Below are 24,407 nucleotides of genomic sequence, written 5' to 3' on the forward strand. Positions count from 1 at the left end.
AGTAACTTCAAAACAAAGAAAAGAAAACAACAAATAAAAGGAAACTAAACCAAGCAAAAAGTATATACAACTAAAGGAAATAAAAGCTAAACTAATCAAAGAATAAAAAGAATAAAAGAAAGGAAACTAAGAAAGCAAGAAAGTAACTAAACAAACTAAAGAACTAAACTAAACTACAAGATTTGGATTCAAGGGATTTTGATGGTGAATGGTGAGTGAGGAGTGTGCACAAGTGAGGAGGGTTTGAGAGGGAGAGCGTGAGGTAGGAGATGAGGAATGAGGGAATGAATGAAAGAAGAAGGAAGAAGAAATAAAAGGGCACGGCTACAGGGGGTGTGCGGCCGCACTTGTAGCTTGTGCGCCCGCACACGCAAGGTGTGCGCCCGCACACACCTGATGTGCGGCCGCACCTTGCTGTGCTTCTCCGTTCTTTCTTTTCCTCTTATTTTTTATACTTACTGACCACTTGGGTTCGCACATGAATCATGATGGTGATGAGGAACACCATAGGTAGTAGCTAAAAACATTTTTAAAGAGCTCAAAGTTAAAGATTCATGTGCTCACCACAAAAACTCACTAAGTATCAACTTCCTCCAACCTTTAAAACATGAAATTCCTATCTTACCTCTCTAAAGTTCTTACCCCTTTTACCTCAAATTTCGATTGGAATCGAACAAAATATGATATGTGCCACGAACACCTTCCATTCACCATGCATTCTCGAAGAAAACCAATCCCGCAAAATTCATCCTAAAAATCCAAACAAGTAGAAAAGTGAAAGAAAAGAAAAAGTAATAAAAGAAACAAAAACAAGAAAACTCAAAAATCAAAAAGAAAAGTTAGAATCTCCGGGTTGCCTCCCGGGAAGCGCTTGCTTAAGGTCCTAAGCTCGACCCTTCCTCCAAATCATGGAGGGTCAAAGAACACCACCTTCTTCAAGGTAGTAGAAAGAGCAAATTCCTCTTCAACTTCTAGCATCTTCTCGTTGTTGCTTGATAAGCTTTCATACAAAGACCTTTCAAATGCAAGCTTTTCTTTCCTCAACTTCTTTCTCTTTCTCTTTTTCTTAGAAGCTCGTGCTCTTTTCTTTGCCTTGTTTTTCTTTATAAATGGTCCTTCACCATCTAAACTCATAGAAACATCACCTTCATCTTGAGGATGGAGTTCAAACCAATGAGGAATATCAACTTCCTCCTCGTCCATAAGCTTGGGAATCAACACTTTATCTTCACTAACCTTCTTGCAATCACAACTCAAAAGCACATCATCATAATTCTCAAGAAAATTGTTATATGAAGAATCAATAATGCTTACATCATCAATAGGGCGAGGGGAATTAACACACATAATTCCTTTTACAAGGGACAAAGACTCATGTGTTGGTTTCAAATCAAAACTTTCCTCATTCTTACCAATTATCAAGGTAATACGACCTCTCTTAACATATATCAAGGCTCCCGAGGTGGCTAAGAAAGGCCTTCCTAAGATGATAGGGATATGTTCATCTTCTGCAATCTCAAGCACAATGAAATCAACGGGAATGGTGAACTCTCCTATTTTGAGAGGAACATCCTCAACTCTCCCCTTAGGAAACTTGATAGACCGATCGGCCAATTGAAGGGTCATATTGGATGGAAGGAGTTCACCTAGCTTAAGTTTCTTAAAAACGGAATAAGGCATGATACTAACACTAGCACCAAGATCATAAAGAGCATTTTGGAACAATTTTCCTTTGATTTTGCAAGGTACGGAGAAATTTCCGGGATCCTTCAACTTTTGGGGTAGGTCGTTTTGAAAAAAGGCACTAAAGCACTCCCCTAGGTTCACCGGTTCCACCAAATTGCAATCTCTCTTACCGCTCAAAATTTCCTTAAGAAACTTAGCATAGTTTGGCATTTGTTCTACAACATCGGTAAAAGGAAGAGTAAGATGAAGTTGCTTAAGCATGTCGATGAATTTCCCAAATTGCTCATCCAATTTATGCCTATTGTGCTTTTGGGGGTAAGGAAGTCTAGGTTTGTAAACCTCATCTTGCTTCCGCTCTTTCTCCTTAGGCTTATCATTGGAATCCTCACTCATCTTGCTAGGCTCTTCATTCTTATTCTCTTCACTCGAATCATTCTCCTTTTCACTCTCCTTACTCTTCTTAGGAACACTCTCTTTAAGGACCTTACCACTCCTAGTGGTCATAGCATACATCGGTTCCCTAGAATCAACTTCTTGTGAAGGTAAAGGAGATGGACTAGCACAATCTTTCAAAGGGTTGGCTAGTTGAACAATTTGGTTCTCAAGAATCTTTCCATGAGTAAATAGGACCTCAAACATTTTATTACAAGACAATGTGAATTCATTCAACATCTTAGATTGATCCATCATGAAATTTTCTAGCTTATTCAATTGGGATTGTTGAGTAAAGAAATCATCACCTTGGCTTTGAGTCTTTGGAGTAATTTGGGGTGGGGTATCTCTTTGAACATCATTGTGAAAATTTCCCCTACCTTGATTACTCCAATTACCCTTACCATGATTTTGGCCGGAATTTTGATTATGGTTACCATAACCTTGGTTATGATCCCCATATTTTTGGCCATAGCTTTGATCATTACAACAAAAGTTGTTATGGTTACCACAAAATTCTTGGGTCACACGGTTACCATTACCACTCTTTTGGTTGTAATTATCATAGCTCCCATTATTGTGATAATTCCTATTCCCAACAATCTTTTGAGCATTAAATCTAGGTCCAAAATCAATATTATCATCACAATTCACATGCACATTCTCATATCCATCATATCTATCACAAGGAACATTGGAGCAATTAGAAGCATCATGATCATTCTTTCCACACATATCACAAACCAAGCATTCTCTAATCATGCAACAAGAAGCAAAAGGAGGGTTAGAGTAGGAAGATGTACCTCTCCCCTTAAATTGGGAGGGAAGACTAGAAGCTTGTGAAGGACTCTCGAGCTTGTTCTTGAGAGAATTCACCTCCTTTCCTAACTCCGAGACCATTGTGGACAATTCGTTGATGACATAAGATTGATCGGTTGAGCAACTTATGCTTGCCGATTCCCTCTCTACATCATGCCAATCCATGTAATTCCTTACCACATCATCTATTACATCCACAACCTCTTCTTCCGTCTTGTTCATGATTGGCCCTCCGGCTCCGGCATCTAGGTTCGATCTACCTTGAAAGCTCAAACCACTATAGAAGATTTGGATCACTTGATATGTTGGAATTCCGTGGTGAGGGCATTCCCTTTGGTAGTCCTTGTACCTCTCCCATGCTTCATAGAGATTCTCTCTAGGAAATTGCTTAAACTTTGGATTAAGGCTCTAGCCTCCGCCGTCTTCTTTGGTGGGTAGAAACGAGACAAGAAAGCTTTTGTGACATCATCCCATGTCTTCAAGGAATTGGGCTTCACTTCTTTGTCTAGCCATTCCAAAGATCTTCCTATGAGAGAGAAAGGGAACAACTTAAGGCGGATAAACTCTTGAGAAACTCCATTGACATTGATAGTGTTGCAATATTTTTCAAACTCCTTAAGATGGTTCAATGGGCTCTCATTCTTTGCCCCACTATATTGTCTCCTCTCAATTAGGGTGATCATTGCCGGCCGAATTTCAAAATCGTTTGCCGGTGTTGTAGGTGGAGCTATGCCGCTCTCGAACCTATATGCACCGGGTGCTCCCAATTCTTTCAAGGCAACTCTTGGTTGTTCTCCCATGACTTGCTCTTGTTCAATCTCTTCTTCGCTTGAGGAACTATAATCCAAGGTCTTGTTTGCTACTCTCCTCCTTGAGAGAGTTCTTTCAATCTCCGGATCAAAGGGAACAAATGAGCGATCTCGGGACCTATGCATACAAAACTCAAAGAAAATATAAGTAGCACGGCTACAAGTGTAGCCTAAAGTGTAAAATCTTTTTGTATTTTGCAAATGAAATGAAATAGACTCAACAACAACATGCACTCAAAGCACCATTCCCCGGCAACGACGCCATTTTGATGGGAAGGAGAACGGTAGGTCGTTGGGCTACCACCCCACCCAATCAAACAAAATTTGTAACTTAACAAACCCCTATTTAGCGTAGTGGTAAGTCAAGGTCGAACCCAAAGGAATGGAGGTCGATGCACAATGTCTAAGTCAAGCTATTTCGAAATCAAGTAAAAGGGGTTTATGAAGGAAGCTAGAGCTAGAGCTAAATGATGCAAGAACTTATATGAAATCAATCTAAAGACACTAGGGCAATGGATCCACATGTAATTGTAATTGAAAATGGTAATTTGGGAGGTCAAATCGACTAAGTCAAGTGATATGAAGGAAGATCATCATGTATCCAAAAGAGCATACTAAGATGGTTCACCTAGAGGTCTAACTAGCGTCAACTACGCTAAACACTACCTAGGAAACGTCACAAAGCACCTCAATCGTGAAATTGCAAGTTACTAATCAATGGTCCGTATCATAGCAAGCTCACAATGCAATCTAGTGCAATAATCAAAGATGGCCAAACCTCAATTAATCACACACATGCACATGAATTATCAACCAAATTTAATCATATCATCAACTCCATCAATTATCCCCAAATTACACTAATCCATTATTCAAACATGCTTCACCATTTCCCTAGCTAGGAAACTACTCACTAGCCATAGGAATCAAGATCAAAACTACAACAATCATCAATTTCATCATCAACATAATTGAAATCAAAGATTAAACCAACAATCAATCAAAATCAATCAAAATTCAATCAATAACCAAATCAATCATCAATAACATGGAAAACAAATGAAATCAACTAAAATCAAACTTGTATTGAAATCAAGAAGAAAATCTTTACAAAACTTTGATCTAAAGATCAAATACAATGAGGAATCCTTGAGCAATCACCAAAAATTATGAGTTTCTCTCTCTAAAGTTCTTGAGTTTCTCTCTCTAAAATTCTCCCAAAACTAACTATCAAATTCAATCTAAAAAAAAACTTCTTTCTAAAAATAGGTAGAAATAACTATATATACAAAGAGGAGGTCGGTATTGACGCCCAAAAATAGACCCTCGTAGGTGCGGGCGCTCGGAGGAGAGAGAAAGGTGCGCACGGGACACACCCAGGTTGGTGCGCCCGCACGCACCTGGTGTGCGGCCGCACCCGAGCAATGTGCGGCCGCACACTCCCTTGGTGCGCCCGCACCTGGCTGGGTCTTTCCCCCTTCTTCTCTTCGTCCTAGCTCAAGCGGTGCACACATCCTAGATGATGATGATGGAGGACAAAGTAGGCAGAAACTTCCTTGAATTTCTTGAAAAGTATAAGCCACGAGGAAGGCATATACAAAGCTTTGAAGCTTGCCCCTTGGATCCACCTTTGATTTGGAGCTTCTTGCACCTTCTTTAGGCATGAAAACAATGAAGGCTCATAGAGAGGAAGCTCAGGAATTCTTGGACAATCAATTACCACCTACAAACAAATGATAAAAAGCAAGTAAAAGAGAAAAATAACAAGTAAACTAGAAAAAGCATGAAATAGAGAAACTAACTACAAAAAGCATAAAATAAAGAAAACAAGAATAAAACTAAGGAAAACTAAAGAAAAAAGAGATAAAATGAAATAGAAATCATCCAAAAAGGAACCAAATGAGTGCCATAAATGTCACTCATCAGCTACCTAACTCACAAGTCATGTAAAACATAATTCACTCCGTAAAACTTTTTGTTAGAGGGTTTAATTTCAAGTATTGAAACAAGTGCCAGTATTTTCAGCACATGCAATAAGACATGCAAATTCACAAACCTGCCCTTGTACGTAATATGAATGCCTCCTATTGGTTTAGCTTCTATAGCCTGAAGTAGCAAACAAATTAGTGTTAGTACTTCTACCAATAAGTTCATACTAAGATCTCAAAGAGTAACATTGATTATGCTTGAAGATGGAAAATCGAGTGACACACTATTGCCTGAACTCTCTAGCCTCAGTAGATTTTTTTTTTTTTTTTCATTTAGAGAATGTTTAATTTTTGCAAGCCACTGGAAATAATTGCAGTCCACATAACATATAATGTAAGCTTGAAAAACGCTAAATTTGGGATTCCAATCTTATGCTCACAGCATTACCATAAGAGATAAAGAAATACTGTTGTCTCATAGCAACATTTTTTTAGCTTCTACTCTATTACTATTGAATTTGTTGAATTAATCTTTCAAGTTTAAGTAAATTGTTTACAGTGCTTAGTTACTGCTTACTTAATTAAAATTGCTATATAAGCATTGTAAAAATTCTTCCTCCATTCCAAAATTGTTGACAAGTTTTGACTTTGATACTATTTACAAAATCTATATTGTCTAGATCTTGTGATTATATTAGAAAAAATATAATCATGTGAGACCTTCTTAGATTCCCACAATGTTTAGTTCTAAATAATTCAGCTTTTTATTATGTTCATATTGATAAATAAAGATATACGGTTGAATTCATGCATTGACTAATGTGATGAAAGAATCGTGTCAGCTAATTTGAAATGGAGGAAGCATAAGATAAAAATACAAAAGCATTTTATAAAAATCATATACTCACATGTTCAATATATTTTTAACACATTATTCATGCACAATAGCACAAATGCACAATCCTAATAGTGATATCAAAAGCAACAACAACCAAGAAGGTTCAAGCACGATTCCCGCAATGTTTGATATGTTTCATAAAAAAACAAAATTGAATTTTTTTTCAAAAAAAAAGAAAAAAACAAAAAAGTGGACAAAATGGCATTTTCAAGCACACACTAAAATGATCTCTTACAATTTAATACAATTATATATTAGAGCATTCAAGTGAAAGTTGTTTTTGGTGCCTTGGCATATGAGAATTTATGAAGTAAAGGAGCGATTAATTGGCTAAAAAAGTAGCAATAGCAAAAAATCATCTAACTACCACAAACTCGGTAATTCCACGGTAATTTCTTGAATAATGAATGCTACCTCAAGAAATACAAGCATGCGGTCCTTGAAAAATATAATTAAAAGAATCAAGAAAATGAAGGTTGTCAAATTACATCGATTTATCTTGAGTTTGATGATATGATACTAGAAAAAGACTAAACTGTAAAAGATTACTTCCCAAGGGTAACTAGACCTTTATTGACTCGACTCAACATTTATCGGAATGGTAACAAGATATGCATAGGAGTCATTACAGGTTTCCGCTCGAATACGAAGGTGGTTGGGGTGCTCAGGGTGAACCCAATTATAGATACTACTGACCCACCCTGGACTATAACTTGCCTCCCTAACTTGCCTTCCTGTGTAAACATCCGGTGAACTAGGCTATGTTGATCCTAATTATAATTTCATCAATTCACCCGGTCAAGAAGGGGATTAGCCACCATTTACCTCCCCACCTTCCCTTCATGGACACCAAGCTGGTGTCAATCTCTAGCTTAAGGGGTGTAAAGGATATTATCATTATATACTAATAATAGTTTGTATAATCTCTTGATTTACTCATTTGGTTGATAGTCAAAGTATATTCCTAACTCTTAGGTAATGTACCGAGTCAAATACTCAAATGTATCTAGTCGTATTTTATTGCTTACTCATGTATTAATATACTCAAAGAATCACATTAATATAATTAAGCTTTCTCTTATGCTCTCTAATCTTTCTTATACTCTCTACGCTTTCTCTCATTGTTTTTAAGCTTTCCGACATTATCTTTCTCATAACACTATCAGGGGGCAGGGTTACTTATTCTTTTTTTTTTTAGACAAGCCATAACAAGATTTTATTAATCAAAGGCTAGAGGAATCTATCAAAACAGCAGCAAGAATACATGGAGGAGCATCTTCAATCCAAACACGCATCTCAACAAACTCTCTACTCGCGTGTGCTAATTTGTAAGCGACAACATTACCTCTTCTGCCTACTTGGGAAATTTCAAACGAAAAACAAAGACTAGCAAGATGGAGTATATCACTAACAATCAGACCAAAACCAGAGACTTTCTTCTTCTGTTGCTTCAAGTAATGGAACAATTTACTATTATTAGTTTCAAGAACCATGTTTCGAAGGCCAACATAAATGAGATCGACAAGGAGAGTCTAGCAGCAAAGGCTTCAGCCACACCAATGCCATAACCAACTAGCTTCACGCAGCGCAGCAATTAGCAGTCATAATATCTCCAAATCTTCACATATAACTCCACCAAGGCCAATAGATTGAACTTGAAAACAAGCAGCGTATAAATTAATCTTATAAACACCAGGAATAGGAGGGCGCCAAGTAGAAGCAACACTCTCAGAGGAGAGAGCCTCATTAGCCTTTTCAAATTTCCCAATTATGTTTAGAGCTTCGTTAATCACATCTTCAACAAGCACATTCCGCTTCTCAAATATCCATGCATTTCTTTTCAGCCAAATAACCCACAACAGACACCAAAATATATCCCAGCAGGAGCTATTTTTATAGATTTTCATGAGGTGAAAATACCACATGATTTGCATAAAGTAGTATCCAGCCTAAGGGGAGAAAAATTCCAGATTCGTCTAGCAGCAGCCAGCAGGGAAGATAGAGAGCGCATGAATGCTTGATTCAGGCTCATAACCACACAACAGACATATATCATCTTCACAAATTGCCCTACACTTCAGGTTTCTTCTGACAACAATACTGTTATAGAGTACTCTCCACCCAAAATGCTTGATTTTTGGGGGAAATTTAACACTCCACAGGACATTCCAGACTTCATTGTCCTTTGGGATACATTTCAGACTTCATTGTCCTTAGGCATACATTACAGACTTCGTTCGAAGAGGAAGCACACAAATTCTTCCTAGTATGAAGTTAAACATAATAGGCACTACTAAATGCGAAGATCCCTATTTTTTTAATGTGACCACATCCACTTATCACCAGCAGCAAAGTGGGCAATAGAATACTAGAAATTGACTCAACTTCCCAGGGGTGAAAAGGTGATTGATCAAGTTAGTATCTGTAGGAAATATTTCAAGCATTATGATAACCCCAAACTTGAACCCCACTGTGATCATGCACTAAAGTACGGTGGCGTTCCAAAGGGAAAGAAAAGAGAGCAAAAGAGTCGCCAACAAGTTTTAGGAACTTGTAAACCCAAAAGACAATCCAAAAGGACCATCAACTACCCCATAAGGTCTTGAACCAAACAGGGTCCGGGGATGAGGGTACGAATCCAATCTACAAAAGAAAGGACCCGCCCTATAAAATAGGCCTCTACTTTGTTCTGCTCGTATTCATGTGCGCTTTTCGAATAACATACAGACATTATACTAATCCTACCCTGTTTAATCTATGTTGGTTGAACATTAATGCACAAGCAAGACTATTATTGGCGATCACTTGAGTTAAAATCACAGTAGCCTAAACCAAATTATTAATTATCTTATTAAGCGTGATTTCAAGTACAAATTCCCTTTAAAAATCATAAAAGGTGTGATCAAGCAATAACAATAAAATATATCAAGCAACATAATATAAACCAATAATGATGATAATAGCATGATAAGGCATAATAAAGCTTAAACATAATAGCAAGATCCTAGGCATGATACTAACAAGATTAATAACAAATCCTAGCATGTCACTAAACAATAAAGATCAAAGCTTTAAACCTAACATGGTACTAACATGATATCATGATATAAGAAAATATAAGAGGCACCCTAAACATGATACTAGAAAGCATAAAATAACATCCTAACATGATACTAGAGAGCATTAAAAGCATCCTAACATGATACTAGGAATTATAAACAATAATAAGCATGCAATCTACATCGTGAAAGAAATAGAGAGTAAGCTAATCTACTTACTTTGAAGCCTCGTACCTCTTTCTAATAACAAAATACACAAGTTAGTAAACTTCAATGAAAATAAATAAAGAACAATTAAATAATTAAATTGAAATCAAGTTAAATAAAGTTTTGACTAGTTTTGGACCAAACCCTCAGAAATTATCAACCTTGCACGTCTAGGGCGAAGGCAACTTCGAACTTGGTTAAGAGACTCAAGGTCTTGTGAATGCGGAATATTGTATGTAAAAAGCTAGTTTAGAAAAAGAGGGAGAAAGAAAGCATATATTGCTCAAGAGAGAAAAGAGAGAATTAAGAAAGAGTTGATGAGAATTGATGATTCTGAAAACAAGGACTCGGACCCTATTTATAATGAAAATAGTCCGAAAAATCATAGAATTTGATAAGGAATAAAACTACACGCTGTCGCCAGGAATCAACTCTGTCGCGACGCGACAATGTCTGTTGCGAGGCGACAGGGTCTGTCGCGCGGCGACAGACTTGTCATTTGGTGACAACCTGTATTAGCGCGTTTTCTTCACGCGGAATCCGATCTTTAATCAACTTGATCTATGGAATCCGTACAGAAGATAAAATATGTATTTTTAAGATATTAAAACGATATTTTACTCCAAATAAAAATATTATTGGACCTTTTCGAGCCCCATCCAACTACACTATTATTGGACCTTAATTATGGACCAAGCTAAACTGGTTTGGCTATTTTCAAATAAATAAAGTCATTTTCAAAAACAGAGAGAAGAGAACTTTAATTAAAACTAAACCGCAACACTTGACTTTCAACCACTTTCACCTAATTCGATAATGGTACAACGTGAAAGGCATTCATCACTGGGTTTGGTTTTGGGGAGACACAAATGGGTGTCTATAGAAGCCCCCACTTTGACTAAGTTTGAAGAAACTTATGTTTCGAAAAAAAGAAAGTCAAAGTATCGATAGGGACGGAGAATGATTCAAAACGTTCTGCGATTCCAAATCATTCTTATAACGCTGATACCTGCAAACTAATCATTAGTTAAAACAGATAAAAGAGTTAAGAAACGCGTATCTTGCACCGTCGAGCATACGTCTCTGAAGGTAACCATCTCTGTTGCTTTTTGACGACCTTCTACAAGCTAGAGAACGCCATCTTGCTGTTGTTGATGTTCACTCGTCTTTGAACAATGGAGCTTTCTTAAGTAATGTTTTCTCGTCTCTGAACAATGGAGCTTTCTTGATATGTCCACGCGTCTCTGAACAATAGAGCTTGATAGAATGCCCACGCGTCTCTGAACAAAAGAGCTTTGATGATATGTCCACGCGTCTCTGAACAAAAGAGCTTTGATGATATGTCCACGCGTCTCTGAACAAAAGAGCTTTGATGATATGTCCACGCGTCTCTGAACAAAAGAGCTTGATACTTGAATGTTTGTTGCGATCGTTCGGTTGGCTGCGAACAGGAGCTTTGCTGAATGGTTGTATCCTATAAAAATTAAAAGAATTGCCAAAAGACTTTGCTGGTGTTTTTCTTAGGGTTGACCTAAGGCTTGATGTGTTTCTTAGGGTTGACCTAAGGTGAATGATTGACTTGAGGTTAACTCAATGTGACTGACTGACTTGAGGTTGACCAAGGTGAATTGACACGACATGACTCAATGTACATGACTCGTGTAGTGTGCGACTCGAAAATGCAAAAAAGAAAAAATTTTCCGTCATTTTTGTGGAGGGTACCGACTTTCTCCCGAAAAATAAAGACACGAAAAAGAATCGAAGTGTTTGATGGTGCATGTTGAATGAGCTTAATCAAGTATATGCATTTGATACTATCCCTCAAGGTGCAAGGATTAATTCCTCCTAAACTATCTTAGTTGACTCGATTATGAAAGTATTTAGGTAACTTAGACACGGAGGCTAAGTACTTCATACTTTGATACAATGATGATTATAAGTGATGAGTGATGAGTGATTTTGATAAGGCATGCTTCAACGTTATGTTAAGAATTCATGACAAAGGGTTCCTAATTGGAAGTCTATTTGGTCATGTATCTGTGACGTGTGTGAAAGTGACACTAAAGTTAAGCTGAAAAGGCTAACGGTGTGGAAAAGTATTATTTGATAAGAGTCAAATAATGATGACTCTTAGACTAGGTAGGCTAATGATGTAAGGATCAAGCCCCCAAGTCTAGCTCTAAGTAAATAGGGATGAGCATTGGAAATCCCTTGAGATGATCATGGTGTAAGTGTGTGAATGTGAAAATGAATGCATTTTTATTATGGTCGCACCCCAATGTGAGGTTGCCTACGTATCCGTTAGGAATCAGGCCAAACGTAGCTCTAGCCGAACCTCGCACAAGTGTGTGTATACCTCAAAAAGGTCTTTTTAAGGGTTGTAACGTGTCTAGGCTAAAGGTTAGAGAAGAAGGGGATAAAGGCTCAAGACCCTATATAAGCCCCCAAGGTGTGCAACCTTGCTTTTAATTTGAATCTTTGTATTTTTATGCTTGAGGTTTTTTCTCACTTTTGAGCTTTCTTTTCTTTTTTTTATTTTTTGCTCTTTTCTTTTTTTTTTTGCTTTTGTATTTTTTTCATATTCGCATTTTTTATAAGTGTGGGCAATCTCGATCATGCGGTCTATCACTCACTTGGCATTCATGTTTCTCAGGCACGGTACCGAGCACTCGATAAGAAACGCAATCTGAGACATGTTCTTATCAAAGATATTTTCATATCATAGACATTGGAACACTTGCCCTTTTGTACACTTTTATTATTTTTATATTTTTTATTTTACTCTTTTGAAATCACTCAAGCTTTTGTATTTAGAACTTGCATAAGTTACACGACATCCCATCCCAAGGTTAGTTAGATGTGGGTTGAAAAATGAAAGGTCTGTCGTTAGACAAGGCTCAAAGTGGTTTATCAAGAAAAGGATTATATATTTAAAGGGTGAGAGATATGATATGGCTACAAGAGGTGCCTCCCATCATTGATATACCTTGTGCTTAATTCGGCCCCTTTTTTTTTGTTTTTTTTTTTTTTTTTTGAATTATGCAATGCAATGATCATATGCAAGAAATTAAATGCTCATTTTATTAAAAGGAAAAAGTAAATCAAAGTCCTACAAAGTAAAAACTAGGAGAAAATGAAAGGTGCCTATGCTATATAGACTTTATTGGGGAAAGGAATAAAAAAAAGAAAAAGAAAAAAGAGGTCACGAAATCTTGTCGTTGAAGCTCGCCTCTTGTCTTGTGCTTTATCATCATCCGGTCTTCTTGCCGACTGGAGGTATAGGAAGCTTGTTATTGTCGATCAAATATTGGATGGCCTCCTTTAGCTTCCAACAGCTCTCAGTAGTATGACCCCTACCTTGATGATACTTGCAATGTGCATCTGGATTCCAACTAGGTAATCTCTTTTCAGGTGCGGGATCTTGAATAGGTCCAATGGAAGTAATAAGCCCCTTAGTATGGAGTCGATCGAAGGCAACATCATAGCTCATCCCAATAGGAGTGAATTCTTTCCTTAATTCTTTCTTAGATTCTTGATTATTCATGGCTAAGACTTCATTGAGGTCAAAGGTACTAACATTGTTACTAGAGTAGGTGTTTTCAGAAGAAGAAGGATTGTCGTTCTTCTTTCCTTTCCAGCCACTTTGGTTACTATTGTTAGTAGCTTTTTGTTTTGCAAGGTCATCTTCAATCTCAATGCCTATGTCATAGACTGCCTTGAAAGTGTTCAAGTTGTGTTGGTATCTCAAATGTTTCGAATACTTCTCTTGTAAATTCTTGATAAACAACCTCACAGCCTCCTTCTCAATAGGGACTTCAATCATATTAGCGGAAGTTTCCCTCCACTTGTTGAAAAAGGAAGTGAAACTTTCATTTTCTTTTTGTCTTAGCATCTCAAGCTGTCTATGGTCGGTTTCAATTTGTATATTGCATTTATATCTTTCAATGAAAGCACTTACAATAGATTCCCAACTAGAGGTCTTTTCTTTATCAAGTGAAAAGTACCACTGTTGACATACAGCTTCTAAAGATAATGAAAATACAGAGTGAAATGCTTTTCTATCTATACCTTTAATGTTCATTATAGTTTCAAAAGCTCTTAAATGAAAATAAGGGTTATCCATAGCCTTAAATTTAGGGATGTCATTGGGATTGAACTTCTGTGGGAGAAGGTCCTTATCCACCGAGACCCCATTGGGAGCTAATCTCTTGGAATCTAAAGTCGTTGGACAGCTTGCCCAAGCTTTCCTGGATTAGGTCCATTTGTTTTTGTTTTTCAGGATTACTTATTCGCAGCGATAAGTTTTGTAACATCTCAGCCAAGTTGGCTACCTGTCCCTTGACCTCATTAAGTTCTTCTTGACTAGCCATTGCCTTCTTAGCTTTCCTTTTCCTACCGATTGGTTTGTCAAAAAGCAAGACTTGAACAAAAGTGTTGTCCTTGATTAAACGCCCTTCTCTCCTTGACCAAGTACTGTAGAAAGGGAAATTAGGGATAAGTTTCATACCAATTATTTTGACTCAAGCTTTATTCGACATGCAATATATGGGAAAAGATTATGGAAGAGTGAGAGGTATGATATGCATGGGGAAGAATGTAGTGAGTGGGAAGATGATGGAGATGGAGAAATATTGAAGAATTAGGAATAGAATGAACCCCCCAATTCAAATGACGGAAAAACGACTCATGCATGAACCTAAGACATGGTCATGGTGACATATACAAAGTGTGTGCTAAGACCAATGAGTTTAGGTGACATGTTAAGACTTGCGTCATGACCATGTGGCTAGACTATGTGACTAGACTTAAGCAAGGACTAAGTTAAGACTTCACGTATGTGCATTAAACTGGACAGGCTGTGGTATTTTAGTCATAACTTTTAATCTGTGACTCTGATTGTAACGAAACCAACGCCAAATTAAAGATACAACTCGGGGCTACAGATCCATAGTTTATACGACTCGTGGTTCTTCCTAGAACTCCGGATATGACCAAAACAAGTTGACGCATGTGCAGTATACGGGAATAAAAATCCGGGTTGACTAAAAGGAATTATGACTCGATTTAAGGGAATTTTATTAGTTCAAATTAATTAATTAATTAATTAAACAAAGTCTTTGACTCTTAGTGTATGACCATTGGACTTTAAGTGCCTAAACTCAGTTAAAGACTTAAACATGGTTTGAACCATTAATAAATTGATAAACTGATTAGTAGACTGTTAATTAGACTCGTCGTGATGACTCGAGCAAGAAAACTGGACTGTAGCTAAAACAACAGGACTGTCGCCATTGTTTAGAGCCTGTCGCCAGACGACAAAATTGTAGCCAGGCGACAGACACTAAACTGCAGCGCCACAGTCCAAATTTATGTGCCATTGCTGGAACATTAATCTGGACTGTTTCCAGTAATTTTACTCTAAATGGACATGCCTAAAGTCGTACTAAGCCGAATTGATTAATTTATTAGCCTTTAATTAATTCAAAATTAATTAATTAAACAAAGTCCTTTTAGTCATTAGTTAATTTATTTAGTCTTTAACACAAGTCAAACAAATGGTTAACACACATATAATATATACAAGCAAAGGTACACAAGTAGTTCACATAGTCACAATATGATGAGTTTGCAACCTGACCATGGCTCTAGTTCTCTAAAGTTCGAGGATATGGGTTAAGTCAAAAAGGTCCATGGTTATGAATCCATATGCATTGCACACAAGCCTACCGGGAGGGTTGGAGCGAATGGACAGGATTCCGCGAGTTCGTGATGAAATCGAACTCGACTCCATGGTTTGGTGGATTCACAAACTTTGCACGTACCCAAATCTGAAGTTTGTACATGATAGTGGGATATTCCATTGGGCACGTGAAGCAGGAACCCCCAGAGGGTTATTTCCATATGTAGAACACATATGGGTTCAGAAAAGTGAGAAAAGGACTCAATCAATAAGCAAAATCAAGCCAACAATGCTAGAAATGGTCAAAGCAAGAAGGCAGACCCCTGGCTCGGTATTGGAAGAACATGGCGCCAGACTACAGGGACTGTCGCCGCAAAAAAGCTCCTGTCGCCAGGCGACAGAAACTTTTTACGGGCGACAAGCCCTGTTTTCTAGACACTAGTTCCTACATGCCTTGGCAAGTTTCTGTATTCTTCGAATTTTCCAGATTTCGCATCATCTTTTCGATTTTAGTCATGAACGATATTTCTTAAATTTCCTACGTGTAAAATTCCTATGGATTGACCCATGGGGTGCTCCCATGAGGACCTTTTAATGCATATGACAATAATGTTAATCAAATCACGCACATGAAATACTTAGAATTTTTCGAGTCTCATCCGCTCATTCTAAATAATTGCCAAAATTAAACAAATTTCAGGAATATAAATAAAAATCCTCCCCAGTGGAGTCGCTAAAAACTGTAGGGAATATTTCAAGCATTATGATAACCCCAAACTTGAACCCCACTGTGATCATACACTAAAGTACGGTGGCGTTCCAAAGGGAAAGACAAAGAGCAAAAAGAGTCGCCAACAAGTTATAGGAACTTGTAAACCCAAAAGATAATCCAAAAGGACCATCAACTACTCCATAAGGTCTTGAACCAAACAGGGTCCGGGGATGAGGGTACGAATCCAATCTACAAAAGAAAGGACCCGCCCTATAAAATAGGCCTCTACTTTGTTCTGCTCGTATTCATGTGCGCTTTTCGAATAACATACAGACATTATATTAATCCTACCCTGTTTTATCTATGTTGGTTGAACATTAATGCACAAAAAAGACTATTATTGGCGATCACTTGTATTAAAATCACATTAGCCTAAACCAAATTATTAATTATCTTATTAAGCGTGATTTCAAGTACAAATTCCCTTTAAAAATCACAAAAGGTGTGATCAAGCAATAACAATAAAATATATCAAGCAACATAATAATAAACCAATAATGATGATAATAGCATGATAAGGCATAATAAAGCTTAAACATAATAGCAAGATCCTAGGCATGATACTAACAAGATTAATAACAAATCCTAGCATGTCACTAAACAATAAAGATCAAAGCTTTAAACCTAACATGGTACTAACATGATATCATGATATAAGAAAAGATAAGAGGCACCCTAAACATGATACTAGAAAGCATAAAATAACATCCTAACATGATACTAGAAAGCATTAAAAGCATCCTAACATGATACTAGGAATTATAAACAATAATAAGCATGCAATCTACATCGTGAAAGAAATAGAGAGTAAGCTAATCTACTTACTTTGAAGCCTCGTACCTCTTTCTAATAACAAAATACACAAGTTAGTAAACTTCAATGAAAATAAATAAAGAACAATTAAATAATTAAATTGAAATCAAGTTAAATAAAGTTTTGACTAGTTTTGGACCAAACCCTCAGAAATTATCAAACCTTACACGTCTAGGGCGAAGGCAACTTCGAACTTGGCTAGATGATTCTAAGTCTAATGAATGCGGAATATTGTTTGTAAAAAGCTAGTTTAGAAAAAGAGGGAGAAAGAAAGCATATATTGCTCAAGAGAGAATTAAAGAAGAATTGAATGAGAATTGATGATTCTGAAAACAGGAATTCGGACCCTATTTATAATGAAAATAGTCCGGAAAATCATAGAATTTGATAAGGAATAAAACTCCACGCTGTCGCCAGGAATCAACTCTGTCGCGACGCGACAATGTCTGTCGCGCGGCGACAGGGTCTGTCGCGCGGCGACAGACTTGTCATTTGGAGACAACCTGTATTAGCGCGTTTTCTTCACGCGGAATCCGATCTTTAATCAACTTGATCTATGGAATCCGTACAGAAGATAAAATATGTATTTTTAAGATATTAAAACGATATTTTACTCCAAATAAAAATCTACTTTGAAATAATTAATTATTAAATCTTATAATATTAGAATTGAAAAGAACTTTCTAGAAACATCTAGAAAACTATAATTAATCCTAATAGTTTTAGGAATAATAATTAACATTGGGCCCTCCTCTAGATCATTGGGCCGTATTTAAATAATTAACTGGGCCCAGTTTAGTATTTTGGCCATAACTTCCTCAATATTCATCGGAATTGGGCTTATAATATATCGTTGGAAAGGTCTTTTCGAGCCCCATCCAACTACACTATTATTGGACCTTAATTATGGACCAAGCTAAACTGGTTCGGCTATTTTCAAATAAATAAAGTCATTTTCAAAAACAGAGAGAAGAGAACTTTAATTAAAACTAAACCGCAACACTTGACTTTCAACCACTTTCACCTAATTCGATAATGGTACAACGTGAAAGGCATTCATCACTGGTTTTGGTTTTGGGGAGACACAAACGGGTGTCTACTGAAGCCCCCACTTTGACTGAGTTTGGAGAAACTTATGTTTCGAAAACGAAAGTCAAAGTATCGATAGGGACGGAGAATGATTTAAAACGTTCTGCGATTCCAAATCATTCTTATAACGCTGATACCTGCAAACTAATCATTAGTTAAAACAGATAAAAGAGTTAAGAAACGCGTATCTTGCACCGTCGAGCACACGTCTCTGAACGTAACCGTTTTTGCTGTTGCTTTTGTTGTTTGTGACAACCTCCACAGTGCCTCGTGAACGCCATCGTTGAAGATAACCATATGTTGTCGCCTTCAATATTCTTGGTGACAATCCTCCTCAGTATTTCGGGAACATCATCGAAAATAACTGTATGTCGTCATCTTTTAGGTTGTGGCCGTACATCGCCACGGCAGTGCATCGCCGCTATAGACAATCTCTTCTTTACCTTGAGGGACCGTCGAAGGTGACCTTACTTCGCCATCTCCAAGATTTGTGACAACTCTCTACATCCTAGGGAACGCTGTCTATCACTGCTGCTACATCTCGAGCTTTTCCTTGAATCATGGTGACAACTTTCACAATCTTAGCGAATGTCGTCGAAGACCGCCTCATCACGAACCGCTCTTCTCAAATCTAGGTGAAAACCTCCACAATCTTAGCGAATGTTGTCGAAGACCGCCTCATCACGAACTGCTCTTCTCAAATATAGGTGACAACTTCCACAATCTTAGTGAATGTCGTCGAAGATCGCCCATCTCGTGCTATCTTCTCAAATCTTGATGACAACTTCCACAATCTTAGCGAAGGTCGTTGAAGATCGCCCATCTCGTGCTATCTTCTCAAATCTTGATGACAACTTCCACAATCTTAGCGAAGGTCGTCAAAGATCGCTCATCTCGTGCTATCTTCCTAAATCTTGGTGACAACTTCCACAATCTTAGCGGGCGTTGTCGAAGATTTCTCATCTCGTGCTATCTTCTCAAATCTTGGTGACAACTTCCACAATCTTAGCGGGCGGTGTCGAAGATTGCTCATCTCGTGCTATCTTCTCAAATCAAGTGATAACCTTCACAATCTTAGCGAAAGCTATCAAAGATCGCTTCATCTTGAATCGTTCTTCTCAATAATAACCTCCCCAATCATAGTGAAAGCTATTGAAGGTCGCTTCATCTCAAACCGTCCTTCTTAAATCTAAGTAATAGACTCTTTTAAATCTTAAAGCCCCTGTTGAAGGCTCCGTCATCTCGAATCTTCAAATCTTCTTCCATCCTAGGAATTGAAATCGTTATGAATTGTTATTTTGGTGCTTGCGATGAGCCAATACTTAGGCGCTTTAAGTTAAGTGAGACGATCTTTTGTCAGGTCGATCACTCATTGTGATTGTAATCGAGCCGACTACTAAATCATGTCAAATTGCTTAGAGGGGCTAACTGGCGTACCTAGGAACCCAAACTGCTAAAATAGGTCCATAAAGTCATTATGTGGGGCCCAGCATCTTGTCGCCGCTCTGGCGCTAGCCAGAGACAACTGTCGCCGCGATATCGTTCCGAACTTTCAATTTGGTCGTTTCCTTACAACCAAATCTGCTCAAATCTTTTGCAAATTAAGGCTCTTCACCTATGATTTACTGATCCATATAATTTTTGCTCAAACTCCTCTCATCTTGGAAGAATCTCATATATCTATATTCGCGGTTTTTCGAAAAAATTCGGGAATATTCTTGCTCGCTGGAATGTACCTGCATCTATATTTCAGACTATAGGACTTTGCTCATCTTTTATTATCTTAGGGTTGACCTAAGGCTTAGTGTTGCTTGACTCATTGATTTGACATGACTTAACTCAAATCGTTTGACACATGTGCTAGACTCAACTCGATGTGATATGACAAAACATGACTCAATGTACATGACTCGAAAATGCAAAAAAGCAAAAATTTTCTGTCATTTTTGTGGAGGGTACCGACTTTCTCCCGAAAAAGAAAGACGCGAAAAAGAATCGAAGTGTTTGATGGTGCATGTTGAATGAGCTTAATCAAGTATATGCATTTGATACTACCTCTCAAGGTGCAAGGATTAATTCATCATAAACTATTTTAGTTGACTCGATTATGAAAGCATTTAGGTAACTTAGGCACAGAGGCTAAGCACTTCATACTTTGATACAATGATGATTATAAGTAATGAGTGATGTTGATATGACAAAGCATGCTTCAACGTTATGTTAAGAATTCATGACAAAGGGTTCCTAATTGGAAGTCTATTTGGTCATGTATCTGTGATGTGTGTGAAAGTGACACTAAAGTTAAGCTGCAAAGGCTAAGTGTATGGAAAATATATTATTTGATAAAAGTCAAATAATGATGACTCTTATGCTAGGTAGGCTAATGATGTAAGGATCAAGCCCCCAAGTCTAGCTCTAAGTAAATAGGGATGAGCATTGGAGATCCCTTGACATGATCATGGTGTAAGTGTGTGAATGTGAAAATGAATGTATTTTTATTATGGCCGCACCTCAATGTGAGGTTGCCTACGTATCCGTTAGGAATCATGCCAAACGTAGCTCTAGCCGAACCTCGCACAAGTGTGTGTATACCTCAAAAAGGTCTTTTTTAAGGGTTGTAACGTGGTTAGGCTAAAGGTTTAAGAAGAATGGGATAAAGGCTCAAGACCCTAGATAAGCCCCCAAGGTGTGCAACCTTGCTTTTGAATCTTTATATTTTTATGCTTGAGTTTTCTCAATTTTTGAGCTCTTTTTCTTTTTTTGTTTTTGCTCTTCTTCTTTTTTTTTTGCTTTTGCATTTTTTTTTTATTTTTATAAGTGTGGGCAATCTCGATCATGCGGTCTATCACTCACTTGGCATTCATGTTTCTCAGGCACGGTACCGAGCACTCGATAAGAGACGCAATCTGAGACATGTTCTTATCAAAGATATTTTCATATTATAGACATTGGAACACTTGCCCTTTTGTACACTTTTATTATTTTTATATTTTTTTTATTCTATTCTATTGAGGTCACTCAAGCTTTCATATTTAGAACTTGCATAAGTTACACACCATCCCATCCCAAGGTTAGTAGATGTGGGTTGAAAAATGAAAGGTCTATCGTTAGACGAGGCTCAAAGTGGTTTGTCAAGAAAGGGATTATATGTTTGAAGGGTGAAAGGTAATATGATATGGTTACAAGGGTGCCTCAAATCATTGGTATACCTTGTGCTTAATTCAACCTTGATTTTTTTTTTTTTTTTTTTGAATAATGCGATGCAATGATCATATGCAAGAAATTAAAATGCTCATTATATTAAAGGGGAACAAAATAAAAAACCTATGTAATAAATCTAAGGTAGACAAAAGATGCCTATGCTAGACTTATGGGGGAAAGGTTTGAAAAAAGAAGAAGAAGAAAGCATGAAATCTTAGTGAGAAGCTTGCCTTGTATTTTGTCTCATCATTACTTTTTTTTTTTCTTGTCAATCACATGACTCAAACTCGATTCAACGTGCATAGATGGAGCAAGACCATGGAAGTATGAGGGGAATAATATGTGTGGAGAAAGTATGTGGAGAGTGGGAAGATGATGTAGATGGAGAAATATGGAAGAAAGTATGTGGAGAGTAGGAAGAAGATGTAGATGAAGAAATATGGAAGAATTAGGAATAGAATGGACCCTAACTCAAATGACAGAAAAACGACTCACGCATGAACCTAAGACATGGTTATGGTGACATATACAAAGTGTGTGCTAAGACTAATGAGTGTAGGTGACATGTTAAGACTTGTATCATGACCATGTGGCTAGACTATGTGATTAGACTCAAGCAAGGACTAAGTTAATACTTCACGTATGTGCATTAAACAGGACAGGCTGTGGTATTTTAGTCATAACTTTTCATCTGTGACTCTGATTGGGACTAAATCAACGCCAAATTAAAGATAAAACTCGGGGCTACAGATCCATAGGTTATACGACTCGTGGTTCTTCCTAGAACTCCAGCTATGACCAAAACAAGTTGACGCATGTGCAGTATACGGGAATAAAAATCCGAGTTGACTAAAAGGAATTATGACTCGATTTAAGGGAATTTTATTAGTTCAAATTAATTAATTAATTAATTAAACAAAGTCATTGACTCTTAGTGTATGACCATTGGACTTTAAGTGCCTAAACTCAGTTAAAGACTTAAACATAGTTTGAACCATTAATAAATTGATAAACTGATTAGTAGACTGTTAATTAGACTCGTCGTGATGACTCGAGCAAGAAAACTGGACTGTAGCTAAAACAACAGGACTGTCGCCACTGTTTAGAGCCTGTCGCCAGACGACAAAATTGTCGCCAGGCGACAGACACTAAACTGCAGCGCCACAGTCCAAATTTATGTGCCATTGCTGGAACATTAATCTGGACTGTTTCCAGTAATTTTACTCTAAATGGACATGCCTAAAATCGTACTAAGCCGAATTGATTAATTTATTAGCCTTTAATTAATTCAAAATTAATTAATTCAAAATTAATTAATTAAACAAAGTCCTTTTAGTCATTAGTCAATTTATTTAGTCTTTAACACAAGTCAAACAAACGGTTAACACACATATAATATATACAAGCAAAGGTACACAAGTAGTTCACATAGTCACAATATGATGAGTTTGCAACCTAACCATGGCTCTAGTTCTCTAAAGTTCGAGGATATGGGTTAAGTCAAAAAGGTCCATGGTTATGAATCCATATGCATTGCACACAAGCCTACCGGGAGGGTTGGAGCGAATGGACAGGATTCCGCGAGTTCGTGATGAAATCGAACTCGACTCCATGGTTTGGTGGATTCACAAACTTTGCACCTACCCAAATCTGAACTTTGCACATGATAGTGGGATATTCCATTGGGCAGGTGAAACAGGAACCCCCAAAGGGTTGTTTCCATATGTAGAACACATATGGGTTCAGAAAAGTGAGAAAAGGACTCAATCAATAAGCAAAATCAAGCCAACAATGCTAGAAATGGTCAAAGCAAGAAGGCAGACCCCTGGCTCGGTATTGGAAGAACTTGGCGCCAAACTACAGGGATTGTCGCCGCAAAAAAAGCTCCTGTCGCCAAGCGACAGAACTGTCGCCAGGCGACAGAAACTTTTTACGGGCGACAAGCCCTGTTTTCTAGGCGCTAGTTCCTACATGCCTTGGCAAGTTTCTGTGTTCTTCGAATTTTCCAGATTTCGCATCATCTTTTTTATTTTAGTCATGAAAGATATTTCTTAAATTTCCTACGTGTAAAATTCCTATGGATTGACTCATGGGGTGCTCCCATGAGGACCTTTTAATGCATATGACAATAATGTTAATCAAATCACGCACATGAAATACTTAGAATTTTTCGAGTCTCATCCGCTTATTCTAAATAATTGCCAAAGTTAAATAAATTTCAGGAATATAAATAGAAATCCTCCCCAGTGGAGTCGCCAAAAACTATAGGGAATATTTGAAGCATTATGATAACCCCAAACTTGAACCGCACTGTGATCATACACTAAAGTATGGTGGCGTTCCAAAGGGAAAGAAAAGAGAGCAAAAGAGTCGCCAACAAGTTTTAGGAACTTGTAAACCCAAAAGACAATCCAAAAGGACCATCAACTACTCCATAAGGTCTTGAGCCAAATAGGGTCCGAGGATGAGGGTACGAATCCAATCTACAAAAGAAAGGACCCGCCCTATAAAATAGGCCTCTACTTTGTTCTGCTCGTATTCATGTGCGCTTTTCAAATAACATACAAACATTATGTTAATCCTACCCTGTTTATCTATGTTGGTTGAATATTAATGCACGAATAATACTATTATTGGCGATCACTTGAGTTAAAATCACATTAGCCTAAACCAAATTATTAATTATCTTATTAAGCGTGATTTCAAGTACAAATTCCCTTTAAAAATCATAAAAGGTGTGATCAAGAAATAACAATAAAATATATCAAGCAAACCAATAATGATGATAATAGCATGATATGGCATAATAACGCTTAAACATAATAGCAAGATCCTAAGCATGATACTAACAAGATTAATAACAAATCCTAGCATGTGACTAAACAATAAAGATCAAAGCTTTAAACCTAACATGGTACTAACATGATATCATGATATTAGAAAAGAGTAAAGGTACCCTAAACATGATACTAGAAAGCATAAAATAACATCCTAACATGATACTAGGAATTGAA

At 37.3% G+C, this 24,407-nt stretch overlaps 1 long non-coding RNA gene and 1 pseudogene across 1 annotated transcript; one reads left to right on the forward strand and one right to left on the reverse strand.

Annotated features, from left to right (window-relative positions):
• Window positions 1–3,247: 3,247 nt before the first annotated feature.
• On the forward strand, window positions 3,248–3,345 carry LOC145612851 (small nucleolar RNA R71; annotated as a pseudogene).
• A 10,398-nt stretch (window positions 3,346–13,743) lies between these two features.
• LOC145610199 (uncharacterized) lies at window positions 13,744–17,508 on the reverse strand. The gene is made up of 2 exons (XR_014106243.1): window positions 17,116–17,508; window positions 13,744–14,311 (listed from the first exon to the last, which is right to left on the reverse strand). It is a non-coding gene; the product is annotated as an uncharacterized LOC145610199 (long non-coding RNA).
• Between the last annotated feature and the right edge of the window lie 6,899 nt (window positions 17,509–24,407).

The sequence above is a fragment of the Chenopodium album genome, chromosome 24 (assembly GCF_948465745.1).
Source record: "Chenopodium album chromosome 24, dcCheAlbu1.1, whole genome shotgun sequence".
NCBI lineage: Eukaryota > Viridiplantae > Streptophyta > Magnoliopsida > Caryophyllales > Amaranthaceae > Chenopodium > Chenopodium album.